The sequence below is a fragment of the Felis catus genome, chromosome A2 (genome assembly GCF_018350175.1).
Source record: "Felis catus isolate Fca126 chromosome A2, F.catus_Fca126_mat1.0, whole genome shotgun sequence".
Classification (NCBI taxonomy): Eukaryota; Metazoa; Chordata; class Mammalia; order Carnivora; family Felidae; genus Felis; species Felis catus.
Genome location: NC_058369.1, coordinates 121909888 through 121923123, shown reverse-complemented (window position 1 = coordinate 121923123; position 13236 = coordinate 121909888). Strand labels below are relative to the sequence as shown.

The 13236-nt window shown below is 42.0% G+C and overlaps 1 protein-coding gene across 10 annotated transcripts in view; it reads left to right on the top strand.

The window, feature by feature from the left end:
* Positions 1-13236, top strand: part of NOD1 (nucleotide binding oligomerization domain containing 1) — an 82624-nt gene that overhangs the window by 25479 nt on the left and 43909 nt on the right. The window contains exon 1 of one of the 10 annotated variants that reach the window (XM_011280449.4): positions 4990-5079. The exons of 8 other annotated variants lie outside the window; for them this stretch is intronic. The gene's annotated coding sequence lies outside the window, so the exon portion shown is untranslated. Of the gene's footprint in view, positions 1-4989; positions 5106-13236 lie in introns of those variants that run through there. One more of the 10 variants, XM_011280448.4, reaches the window with a different exon arrangement.

Below are 13236 nucleotides of genomic sequence, written 5' to 3'. Positions count from 1 at the left end.
GAATGGTGGCTTTGTTGAGCTCCTCTTAAATCTGAACTCAATAAATAAACACCAGTTATCTATTATCTGATATCAATGATCGATTTCTGTTGTTCAGGGCTGTGGGAGTGAGAATGTTTTGGAAACCCATAGTGCGTGTGGCAGCTTGTGGCTTTGCTGAGATGGTATTTGCTGGTTTGACATTCATGATAGGATGTGCTTTTACCAGGGGAAAGAATCTCAAATGGTTTCACTGGTAACGGTACCTTTTGGGTGGGGAGCGGATATCGGGTGGGAAAATGTGAGCTTCCGGCGGCAATCCTCCATCAAAATGCAAACATCACTCAGGGGCAAGATGATCCACAGAAGGCAAATGAGCCGATATTGTTTTAAACTGTTGAGAGGCTTGTGTTACATGAAAGGAAGGGGAAAATACAAAAGGAGATGAAATATTTGGTAATCACGGGGCATTTCTTCAATAAGGTATTGCTTGAGGTCCGAAGATTGAAAAATATCTCCTTGCAAGACAGTTTTGTTGATTCTTTCGCTGTATAATTTTTTTCGTGAGGATTGATATTTTCGCTTTTGATTCCTTATTTCAAACCGGAGTTAAGTGGCAATACCATGAGTGGACAGCCTCCTACGAAATTGAAGACAAAATAAAATTGTTCCCGCCCACAAACCTGTCAGCTTGACTGTGATATCTCACCGAACCAGAAAGAGCATTTCTTTTATTCGCAGGTGCCCAGAAAGAGTCGTAGCATCTCCTCTGAGTTTGCTTGGTTTCCATGACCTGTCGCTTCATTTGATGGGGACGCAGGGCTCGAACCCATGAACCGTGAGATCATCACCCAGGTGCCCCAGCAGTGTGTGTTTTTCAAGTGATGATAGGTCTGGAAGACCTTTCTGTGCCAGTACGTATGTCTTCGTCACTGACGATGGTTCGTACGTGACAGTCCTGACGTGGTGACGGTGGACTGGGCTGAGGTGCAGCGGTTCTGGCACCGGGCAGGTGGCTGGGTGAAACGACAGGATGTGGGACCACAACAAGCAGATGCGGCCGCTGCGGTAGAAATCAAGGATATGCAGGACTTGCTCGTGTGCTTTTTTTCTGCTTCATATGTTAGTATCTTCTTTTACAGATGACTGTAAGTCAGAGCGAGACGGAGAATGGTGTTTTATTTTAACCTAACCCTGAACTCCATAAATACAGTCAGTTTTATGGTATCTGAAAAAAAAAAATTGTAGCGGTTTCTCTTTACTATGCGTGGTCCTTTAATGTCCCGGGGTTCTGTCCTCCAGAAACTGCCGTCTTGTGAAGGAAGGGTGGGAGCCGTGGTGTGCATCCAGCCCTGCCTAGCTGTCTGTACTTTGACAACCCACTTCTCCACTCTGGGCCTCAGTTTCGCACCGTGCTGAATGCTGTTCTTGTCCAAAAGCGTGGTCTCCCTCAGGCTGGGCTGGGTTACAGATAATTCCAAAATCTCAGCAGCTCAAACAACAGGTTTGTGTCTTGCTCCTACCGTGCCTGTCCCAATGTGGCAGGAGGCAGTCCCTGTTGTCATTATTGGTGGGTCATGATTCAAAGCAAGTGACTTCAAGGGGGTAGGGAACTGTAACCCTCCCTGGTACCTAGGAAGAGGGTCCAAACTACTTATTTATGTGTTTTAAATATTTTATTTTTAAGTAATGCTCTGTACCCAATGTGGGGCTCGAACTCCCAACCCCGAGATCAGAAGTTGCACGCTCTACTGACTGAGCCAGCTGAGCACCCCAAGAATCCAAACTATTTAATGAGCCACCTACTTCTATCACTGTGTCTATTTTTCAAGGAGCACCAGCCTGTTTGGGAACTCACATTTAGAGAAATGAACAGGGGCACCTGGGTGTCTCAGTTGGTTAAGCAGCCCTTGATTTCTTTCTTTTTTTTTTTTTTTTCAATATATGAAGTTTATTGTCAAATTGGTTTCCATACAACACCCAGTGCTCATCCCAAAAGGTGCCCTCCTCAATACCCATCATCCACCCTCCCCTCCCTCCCACCCCCAAAGCAGCCCTTGATTTCTACTCAGGTCATGATCTCATGGTTGTGAGTTCAAGCCCCGCATCAGGCTTTGCGCTCACAGTGTGGAGCCTGCTTCAGATCTTCTGTCTCCTCCTTTCTGCCCCTCTCACATGTGTACGCGGGCTCTCTCTCTCTCTCTCTCTTTCTCTCAAAAATAAACCTCAGAGAAATGAACTGAACTGGGGGTGGGGGGGAGGGCAGTGAGGGATGTAGGTGGCACTGGGGTCAGCATAGGTACAGGAGCTCATAGCCCTGGCCAGATTCCATAGCAGCTGGATGCCAGCAAAGCTGGCTTTGGTTTTGCTTCTGTTAGTATGTGTTCCCAGCCTCCGAAAGCGACAGCAGCAGAAATGCCTGTAGAATGGCTTGACTACACAATGTAGCAGTTTGCATCTGCTACATTGTTGAAGAATGTTGGAAGGACTAGGCTTCGGATCTGTTCATCTTGCCTGGTATTGCAACACCAATTTGTGGAAAGCTGTGTCATTTATCTTGAAATACAAGTATTCCAGGCCCAGGATGAATTCCCAGCAGCTGAGTGTTGAAGAGTGAAATCATGGGATCAGTGTAGATTATGGGGAAAGATTTTCTTGAGGCTTCTGTTGTTGATTGAGGCCCAGTCAGTGGGGGTAGAAGCCACATTTGGTAGTTGACATGCACAGTTATGCCGTGGGCAGGGTGACCTCTGCCCCCGGGCTCTGCTCGGTGATTCTGCTCAGGGCAAAGGTGCTGCATGTAACTCACGATCTCACTCGGAGATAACACTGAGGTCCTCTCTGTGCACAGAGGTTTATTATAAAGATACACGGGATTTAAGGAGTATGACCCCTGGGTGGCTGTGGAGACCGTGTCCCTCAGCAGTGGGCAGCCCTGACCCAGTCCTCATGTGCTGGGGGTTTCCTGGGACTCAGTGTGTCTCACATTCACGCTCCTAAGAGACAGGGGTTCTGAGCACGTCTCCTGGCCACCTGCCGCTGCAGAGGGCTCCAGTGGGGCCCAAGGAAGGCCCGCGGACCGCTGCACATCTCACTGGCGCTCTTGGTTCATTTCCCACTCGGTGTGCTCCCCACACTCGAAATCTTGTGTTCTGTCCGTCTGCCCTGCCAGGTTATAAACTCGGTGACTCTGGGAAGATAGTTAGCCTCTGTGTGCCTCAGCTTTCTCATTTGTGAATCGGCCATAACAATGGCCTCTGCCACCTAGGGTTGTCCGAAGAATTGAGGGAGATAATAGAGAAGATTAAATTAGGTGATAATCACTGAGTATGTTTACTTGATGCCCAGTCTAGACACTTTGAATAATGACTCAGTCCTTGTAGCAACACTTTGAGGCAGGGGCTGTCACTGTGAGGAAACTGAGGCTCAGAGAAGCTGCAGCTAGCTTGCTAATGAGTAAGGGAACAGGGTTTGAATTCAGTCCCTCGGCCTGGCTGGCTCTAGAGACCACATCTAGCCCTTTGTTACTGTATCTCTCGCAGGTACTGGAAAGCCTTGGCTGGATGCCGGGCCCCTAGTAAAGTGCTTACTCAGTGTTAGTGATGGTCCTTCTGTGCCCTGCTGGAGCCACCACGCAGTGCAGCCCGTGACACCCGACCTCTGCAGAAGGACACGGGAGGCCGACATCCTGGAGTCTTTCCGGTGCCCCTCCCCCGCCTGTTCCCTGGCGGCCCGTCTGCAGGTCCTGTTGACGATACTGTGTTGTCTTGTGATTGGCCACGGATGGAGGCTTCTGGATTTGCTGTGGTGGTTCAGGCAGGCAGGGCCAGGCCAGCGGAGGTGTCACCAGCCGGCATCACGTTTGATCCTTTGTTTGGCACGTGGAATTTCTCAGTTACGGGCTTTAAAAGATCAAAGAGTGGCAGGTGGCTCTTATTTTTCTTTATAAAATAAAAACCGGGGAAGTAAAGCATCTGTCAGAAACTGGCTTCTGCAGCTCAAGAGAGGGCCTTGGTGGCTACACAGAAACACAAGATAATGGTAAAGGGACAGCATATATATACACACACACACACACACACATATATATACATATATATGTGTATATATATACATATATATGCTGTCCCTTTATATATACATTTATATGCTGTCCCTATGTCTGTGTACATATATATGTGTATATATACATATGTGTATATATGTGTATATATACACATATATATGTGTATATATACACATATATATATGCTGTCCCTTTATATATACATTTATATGCTGTCCCTATGTCTGTGTACATATATATATGTGTATATATACATATGTATATATACACATATATATGTGTATATATACGTATATATATGTGTATATATACATTTATATGCTGTCCCTATGTCTGTGTACATATATATGTGTATATATACATATGTGTATATATGTGTATATACACATATGTATATATACACATATATGTGTATATATACGTATATATATATGTGTATATATACGTATATATATGTGTATATATACATTTATATGCTGTCCCTATGTCTGTGTACATATATATGTGTATATATACATATGTGTATATATGTGTATATATACATATATATGTATATATGTATATATGTGTGTGTGTGTGTGTGTGTGTGTGTATATATATATATATATATATATATATATATATATAGTGTGTGTGTGATGCCAAAATGTAGAAGGTTAGTCTAGAATGTTAACAGTGGTGTAGGTGATTTGGGGTTTTTTGTCTTACTTACTTATTTACTTATTTATTTATTTATTTATTTATTTATTTATTTATTTATTGCATTTCCCAAAGTTTCCACAGTTTCCTACTAGGGGGAAAGTTACTCAAACATAAAAAGAAACCTCTATAGAGATAAGCATCTTTATAAAATGTTTTTTATCTTGGTTACAAAGAGTGCACATTTACTTTCAGGGTCCCTTGGGATAGTAGAAAAGGAAGAAAGCCGCAGGACTGGGCAAAATCCCTCTTTAGAAAGTGAAACTGAATGTAGGGGAAGGGCCTCCTCGTGATTCCCAGATGAAAGGGGAACAGAAGTCGCTCAGTCTCTGCATGTGAGTCCCAGTTGTTCTTTCCCCAGGTGGGACTTCTTTCTTTCTTTCTTTCTTTCTTTCTTTCTTTCTTTCTTTCTTTCTTTCTTTCTTTCTTTCTTTCTTTCTTTCTTCTTTCTTTCTTTCAATTTCTAAAAAATGTTCATTTATTTTTAGAGAGAGAGAGAGAAAGAAACACTGTGAGCAGGGGAGGGGCAGAGAGAGAGGGAGACACAGAATCCAAAGCAGGCTCCAAGCTCCGAGCTGTCAGCTCTGAGCCCCACGTGGGGCTTGAACTCACAGATGGGGAGAAGACCGGGAGATCATGACCTTAGCCGAAGTGGGATGCTTAATGGACTGAGCCACACAGGCACCCCCAAGTGGGGCTCCTTTTTCTAAGTGATACTTTGTCCAATGTGTTCCTGTGACCTCATCACATGCCTTCTGACAGCAGGTCGGTCGCAGGGCTCTTCTAAGCACCCCGGGCCTTGCTTGCCGTTTGCAGACTTTTGGCTAGCACAGACCTCACTCCGTTCTAGGGTTCTAACTTTACAAAAGGCAGAAGGCTTTGCTTTGTTTCCTCCGTTCTTCTATTAGTTTGTTTTCGTTGCATTTGGTGAGCGGCTAGATTTCTGTTTGTGCTGTTTCTCTTGTCCGTGAGCCCCCTTGGGTCCGGTTGCCTTTGTGCAAGATGAGTGTAAATGAACAAATGAAATGGATGGAGGTCTCCACTCTCCAGGAGGCCTGCTCACTCTCACTGTGCTCTTCAGCTGGGAAGGCGCCCTGCTGACCCTTTTGCAGTAAGACTGACTTACAGGAGCACTCTCTGGAAAGTGTAGCTTTTTGCCACTCCAGACCCACTTCCCCTCCAACTTCTCCTGGCAGCTGGCCAGTGAAGGAGGGTGTGGGGGCAGCTAGAGAACACAGCCACCTGCATTGACCACGTGCTTGTCCTCATCTGCTTGTTGTTCTAAATAAATTCCTGACCTTAAAGGGAAAGCTCTCAGTTTTGCACCATGGAGTATGATGGTCACTGTGGGGTTTTCATATATGACCTTCATTGTTAGGTTGACATATGTTCCCCCTAAACCCACTTTGTAAATAGAATTTTTGTTTTTCTTTTCTAATATATGCATGTAAGTCTATACATTTCTGTGAGTTCTTTAATTGTATCCCACACGTGTTGTATTTTTGGTATGTTGTATTTTCATTATCATGCAGTTCAAAATATTTTCTGATTTCTATTCTCTGACCAGTTGATTTGGGGATTTTCTAGGTGTCTTTTTATTTTTGATTTCTAGCTTGATTCCACTATGGTCAGAGAATATATTCTGAATGATTTCAGTCCTTTAAAATGTGCTAAGCGGCACCTGGGTGGCTCAGGCAGTGAAGCATCTGGCTCTTAACCTCCTCTCAGATCCTGATCTCACAGTTTCTGAGTTCGAGCTCTGCATTGGAGCAGTGCAGAGCCTGTTTGGAATTCTCTCTCTCTCTAAAAAATAAATAAATAAACTTTAAAAAATATGTTAAGGGGCACCTGGGTGGCTCAGTCGGCTAGGCGTCCGACTTCGGCTCAGGTCGTGATCTCCCAGTTTGTGAGTTCGAGCCCCGCGTCGGGCTCTGGGCTGACAGCTCGGAGCCTGGAGCCTGCTTCAAATTCTGTGTCTCCCTCTCTCTCTGCTCCTCCCCTGCTCATGCTCGGTCTCTCTCTCCTTCAAAAATAAATAAAAACATTAAAAAAATATGTTAAGAACTTGCTTTATGATATGTCAGTTTAATGTGAGGCTTATTTTTGAGAGAGAGAGAGAGTGCAACAGGGGGAAGGGTAGCAAGGTGGGGGTGGACAGAAGATCTGAAGCAGGCTTTGCACTGACAGCGGAGAGCCTGATGTGGGGCTCGAACTCACAAACCATGAGATCATGACCTGAGCTGAAGTCAGAGGATCTATCTGCTGACTGAGCCACCCAGGTGCCCCAATTTTTGCTTTATTATTTTGAAAATATGTTACTAGGTGCATACAAATTAAAATCTTTGTATTGTCCTTTAAAATTGATCATTTTGTCATTATGAAATGTTTTTCTACCTCTAGTAACATTTCTTCCCTTATTTAATTTTAATGTAGCTATGCCAGCTCTTTCTTGGTGAGGATATACCTAATTTTTCTTTTCCTTTTGGGGGAAATTAATTACTTTGGCTATCTGGGGTCTTTTCTGGTTCCGTATAGATTTTAGGATTGTTTGTTCTAGCTCTGTGAGGAATGCTGGTGTTGATAGGGATTGCATTGAATATGTAGATTGGTTTGGGTAATATTAACATTTTAACAATATTTGTTCTTCCAGTCCATGAGTGTGGAATGTTTTTCCATTTCTTTGTGTCTTCTTCAATTTCTTTCATAAGCTTTCTATAGTTTTCAGCATATATAACTTTTACCTCTTTGGTTAAGTTTATTTGAAGGTATTACATGGTTTTTGGTGCAGTTGTAAGTGGGATCGGCTCCTTGATTTCTCTTTCTGCTGCTTCATTATTGGCATATAGAAATGCCACAGATTTCTGTACGTTGATTTTATATTCTGATACTGTGCTGAATCCACGTATCAGTTCCAGCAATTTTTTGGCAGAGTCTTTTGGGTTTACCACCTAGAATATCATGTCATTTGCAAAGAGTGGAAGTTTGACTTCTTCCTTGCTAATTTGAATGCCTTTTATTTCTTTTGTTGTCTGATTGCTGAGGCGAGGACTTCCCACACTATGTTGGACAACAGTGGTGAGAGTGGACATCCCTGTTGTGTTCCTGACCTTAGGGGGAAGGCACTCGGTTTTTCCCCGTTGAGGATGATATTAGCTGTGGGTCTGTGGTATATGGCCTTCATGATGTTGTGGTGTGTTATATCTATCCCTACCTTGTTGAGGGTTTTTTATCAAGAAAGGATGCTGTATTTTGTCAAATGCTTTTTCTGCATCTATTGAGAAGATTATGTGGTCCTTATCCTTTCTTTCATTAATGTAATGTATCAAGTTGATTGATTTGTGGATATTGAATCAGCACTGCAGCCTAGGAATAAATCCCACTTGATCATGGTAAATAATTCTTTTAATGTATTATTGGATTTGGTTTGCTAGTATCTTGTTGAGAATTTTTGCCTTCATATTCATCAAGGAAATTGGTCTGTAGTTCTCCCTTTTAGTGGGGTCTTTGTCTGGTTTTGGGATCAAGGTAATGCTGGCCTTGTAGAACGAGTTTGAAAGTTTTCCTTCTATTTCTATTTTTTGGAACACCTTCAAAAGAGCAGGTGTCAACACTTCTTTAAATGTTTGGTAGAATTCCCTTGGAAAGCCTTCCGGCCCTGGACTCTTGTTTGTTGGGAGATTTTTGATTACTGATTCAATTTCTTTCCTGGGCATGGGTCTGTTCACATTTTCAATTTCTTCTTATTTCAGTTTTGGTAGTTTATGTGTTTCTAGGAATTTGTCCGTTTCTTCTAAATTGCTCAATTTGTTGGCATATAATTGCTCATAATATTCTCTTATTATTGTTTATATTTCTTTGTTGTTGGTTGTGAACTCTCCTCTTTCGTTCATGGTTTTATTTATTTGGGTCCTTTTTCTTTTTGATAAATCTGGCTAGGGGGTTATTAATTTTGTTAATTCTTTCAAAGAATCGGCTCCTGGTTTTGTTGATCTCTTCTACTGTTTCTTTGATTTTGATATCTTTGGTTTTTGCTCTAATCTTTATTATTTCCCTTCTTCTGCTGGTTGTGGGCTTTATTTGCTGTTCTTTTTCCAGCTCCTTTAGGTGTGAGATTAGGATGTTCTTTAATCTCCAAGTATTCGTGGTCTTTCCAAATTTTTTCTTGTGGTTGATTTCAAGTCTCATAGCACTGTGGTCTTAAAATCTGCATGGTATGATATCGATATCAGTTTTTTTGTACTGTTGAAGGCTGATTTGTGACCCGGTCAGTATGTGATCTATTCTGGAGAATGTTCCATGTGAACTTGAGAATAATCTGTATTCTGCTGCTTTAGGATGAAATGTTCTGAATATATCTATTAAGCCCATCTTGTCCAGTGTGTCATTCAAAGCCATTGTTTCCTTGTTGATTTTTCTGCTTAGATGTAAATGGGGGTGTAAAGTCCCTAACTATTATGGTATTATTATGAATGAGTTTCTTTATGTTTGTGATTAATTGACTTATATATTTGGGTTGTTTCAAGCTGAGGGCATACATATTTATAATCGTTAGACCTTCTTGGTGGATAGACCCCTTAATTATGATATAATGCCCTTCTTCATCTTTTGTTACAGCCTTTGTTTTAAAATCTAGTTTGTCTGATATAAGTATGGCTACTCCAGCTGTCTTTTGATGTCCATTAGCATGATAGATGATTCTCCATTACCTTACTTTCAATCTGCAGGTGTGTTTAGGTCTAAAATGAGTCTCTTGTAGGCAGCATATATATGGGTCTTGTTTTCTTATCCATTCTGATATCCTGTGTCTTTTGATTGGAGTATTTATTCCATTTACATTTACAGTGAGTACTGAAAGATATGAATTTAGTGCCATTGTGTTGCTTGTAGAATTGGTGTTTCTGGTCATGTTCTCTGGTCCTTTCTTTGTTGCTTTTGGTCTTTTTTGTTTTGTTTAGTTTCTTCTCCACTCAAAAAGTCCCCTTAAAATTTCTTGTAGGGCTGGTTTAATGGTCACAAACTCCTTTAGTTTTTGTTTGTCTGGGAAAGTCTTTATCTCTCCTTCTATTTTGAATGACAGCCTTGCCGGATAAAGAATTCTTGGCTGAATATTTTTCTGAGTCAGCACGTTGAATATATCTTGCCACTCCCTTCTGTCCTGACAGGTTTCTGTGGACAGATCTGCTGCGAACCTGATCTGTCATCCCTTGTAGGTTAAGGACTTTTTTCCCCTTTCTGCTTTCATAATTCTTTCCTTCTCTGTGTATTTTGTGAATTTGACTATGATATGCCTTGGTGATGGTCGGTTTTTGTTGAATCTAATGGGAGTTCTCTGTGCTTCTTGGATTTTGATATCCGTGTCCTTCCCCAGATTAGGAAAGTTTTCCACTATATTTTGCTCGCATAAACCTTTTGCCCCTTTTCCTCTCCATCTTCTGGGACTCCTCTGATTCAAATGTTATTAATTTTTGATAAGTCACTGAGTTCTCTAAGTTTTATATCATGCTTTTGCCTTCGTTTCCCTCTTTTTTTCTGCTTCATTATTTTCCATAATTTTATCCTCTATATCACTGATTCACTGCTCTACTTCATCCATCCTTACCATCACGGCATTCATTCAAGATTGCATCTCAGTTACAACATTTTTTATTTTGGCCTGACTAGATTTTAGTTCTTTTATCTCTGCTGAAAGGGATTCTCTGGTGTATTCTATGCTTTTTTCAACCCCAGCTAGTATTCTTAAAATCATGGTTTTAAGTTCTAGTTTAGACATCTTACTTATATCTGTGTTGATTAAATCCCTGGCTGTCATTTATTCCTATTCTTTCTTTTGGGGTGAATTCTTACATCTTGTCATTTTGGAGGAAGAAAAAAATTAAAAAATAAAAACGTAAAAATTAAAAACAAAACAAAATCAAAAAAAGGAAGCTTGATCCTAGGTGTGTTTCAGTCTGCTTGTTGAAAGAAGCTTGATAGAATAGAGGAAAAAAAAAGTCTATGGCAAATCACAACACCTACCCAGTGCCAATTTGCCACACTCTAAAGTCTTTGTCCCAATGCCAGCAAACATGGCTTCTCTCTGGGGTCCACTGAGAACTTTGCCTGTGAGGAGGCCATATGGCCTCTACCACATGTACTCCAAGCAGGGGAACAGCTTCTCCCCACAAGACACAGGGAACCCTCAGACTGTGCTGCCCACTCCTGGGGTTTTGCCCTACTCTATCACTGGAGCGCCACCAGTTAATGAGCTCTGAACCTTCAGACTCTGCCCTCCTCTGTTTATAGAATCCTGGTGGAACTGAAACCCTCTCCTTTCTACCCATTAATGGTTTTGGGGGACAGATTTCTTGTCAAGTGCCCTGTGTTTGCACTCTTTCTGTCCAGCTCCTTTCCAGGGGAAGTGCTCTTCTTGTGCAATCTCACGCGCCACATTTTCCCTCTCTCTCTCTGTCCTGTCTCTGCCAAAATTGGCTCCCTACCCTCCACAGAGCTGCAGAACTCACTCTCTCTCTCTCTCTCTCTCAAAAAATAAACATTTAAAAAAAACATCAAAAAAAGATAAAGGACATTTCTGTCTCCCCAGAAATTTCTCATGTTTCTCTATGCAGTTTCTCCTGTCTTCCCACCCCCCACCCCAGGGAACCACTGCTCTGATTTCTAGGTCAGATTTTTGGAATCGTATGACTGGAATCATTCAGAGTCTTTTGAGTCTGGTTTCTCTTAGCATAATATCTGTGATATTCATGTTGTATCATTCATATTTATTATCAAATAGCGCTGTACTGTATGATTATACCCCAATTTGTTGATCACTTCACCTGCAGTTGACCTCTGTGGGAGTCATAAGCTACTGTATTACAGCTAGGAGCAGAAGAAAACTGTTTAAAAAAAAAACCCACAAAATTGTCAGAGCCTCTGAATCTTTTCAGAAGGCAGACTTCTAGAATAGGAAATATTTGCAGAAGACAGGTCTCTAGAATGGGAAATCACTAAAACGAACTTTTCACAGGCTCTTGATATGTTCTGTCAAATGGGTTCCCAGATGGTCTCCACCAGGGTACATTCCTACCCATGGTGTGTGAACGTCACATTATACTATCTATAGCATTTGAAAACACATTTTTTTCATATTTATTTATTTTTGAGAGGGAGAGAGAGAGATTGAGTGTGAGCGGGGAAGGGCCGAGAGAGGGAGACAGAATCCGAAGCAGGTTCCAGGCTCTGAGCTGTCGGCACAGAGCCTGACGTGGGGCTCGAACTCACAAACTGGGACATCACGACCTGAGCTAAAGTTAGACGCTTCACCGACTGAGCCACCCAGGCTCCCCTCACAAAAATGCTTTGATAAAAAATAGTTCTTAGTTTTAATCTTTGGAAGCATAAAAAGCTGTAAATTTGTATGTGATAGTTGAAAGGAATTGTACACCGACTATAAACCAGTAGGTCTATAAACCAGTACTTACTTCCTTTCTGAGCTGGCAGAACTATCAGTGACCTCACTTTTTTAACTACCTGCCTCACTGACTTTCTGCGAAACTAAGCTGAAAAGCCAATTCAGTCATTCGTGGCATTGGTATTTAAAATGCAACAGGGACAGGGAGGAGCTCTGATGTCTTCCTACGCCAGCATCCAGTGCTTCCTCTACAGCTGTGCCAACACAGCAGCCCCTGGCCACATGTAGTTGGCGAACACTTGATGTGTGGCTGGTCCAAACCGAGAAGTGGTCTAAGTATAAAATGCACACTGGGTTTCAGAGTCTTAGTATGAAAAAAAAAATGAATGTAAGATATTTCCTTAATTCTATATTGATTACATATTGCAATAATATATTTAATACATTGGGTTAAATAAAACGTTAAAATTGATTCCTTTTGACATTCATTAATGTGGCTACTGGGAAATCTTAGATTGCACATGTGGCTTGCGTTTCATTTCTAGTCAACCATCTGCTGTATAGTCTTACAGAATGTCTCTCTCCTGTCTCTACCTCTTTTTTCCTTTGAATGCCTGCCTTTCCCCAATACTTGCTTTGTTTTCTTCAGAGAAGCTTCCCTGAGCCATTTATTTATTTATTTATTTATTTATTTATTTATTTATTTGGCTCTGCAGACTTTATATTTAGCTTAGAAGATCAAATTGCAAGATGGGACCTGGGCACAGATTTCCATAAGGAGCCTAAGGTGGTGGATGGACCCTGGCATTCTGTTACCTGGGAACTAAACCTCTCTGAGGGCAGATCAGAAAGCCAGGAAGAAGAGGAGTGGGTGGGGGTGCCATCTAAACCCCTCAGCTCCCAAGAGGCTCCCTCCCCACCAATAGGCTCTACCCCTGCTTGCCTTTGTCACAAGAGATGGCTTCAGGTGGTAGACTGGCCCTTCCCTGACCTTTTCTGCTTCGTTCCTCTGCTTCATCTTCCTCTTTTATTCTGCCATGGGTCTGTCTAGTTTTTCCGGCCACCTCCATTGGCTTCATGTTTTCTATGGTTGTTTCTTGGA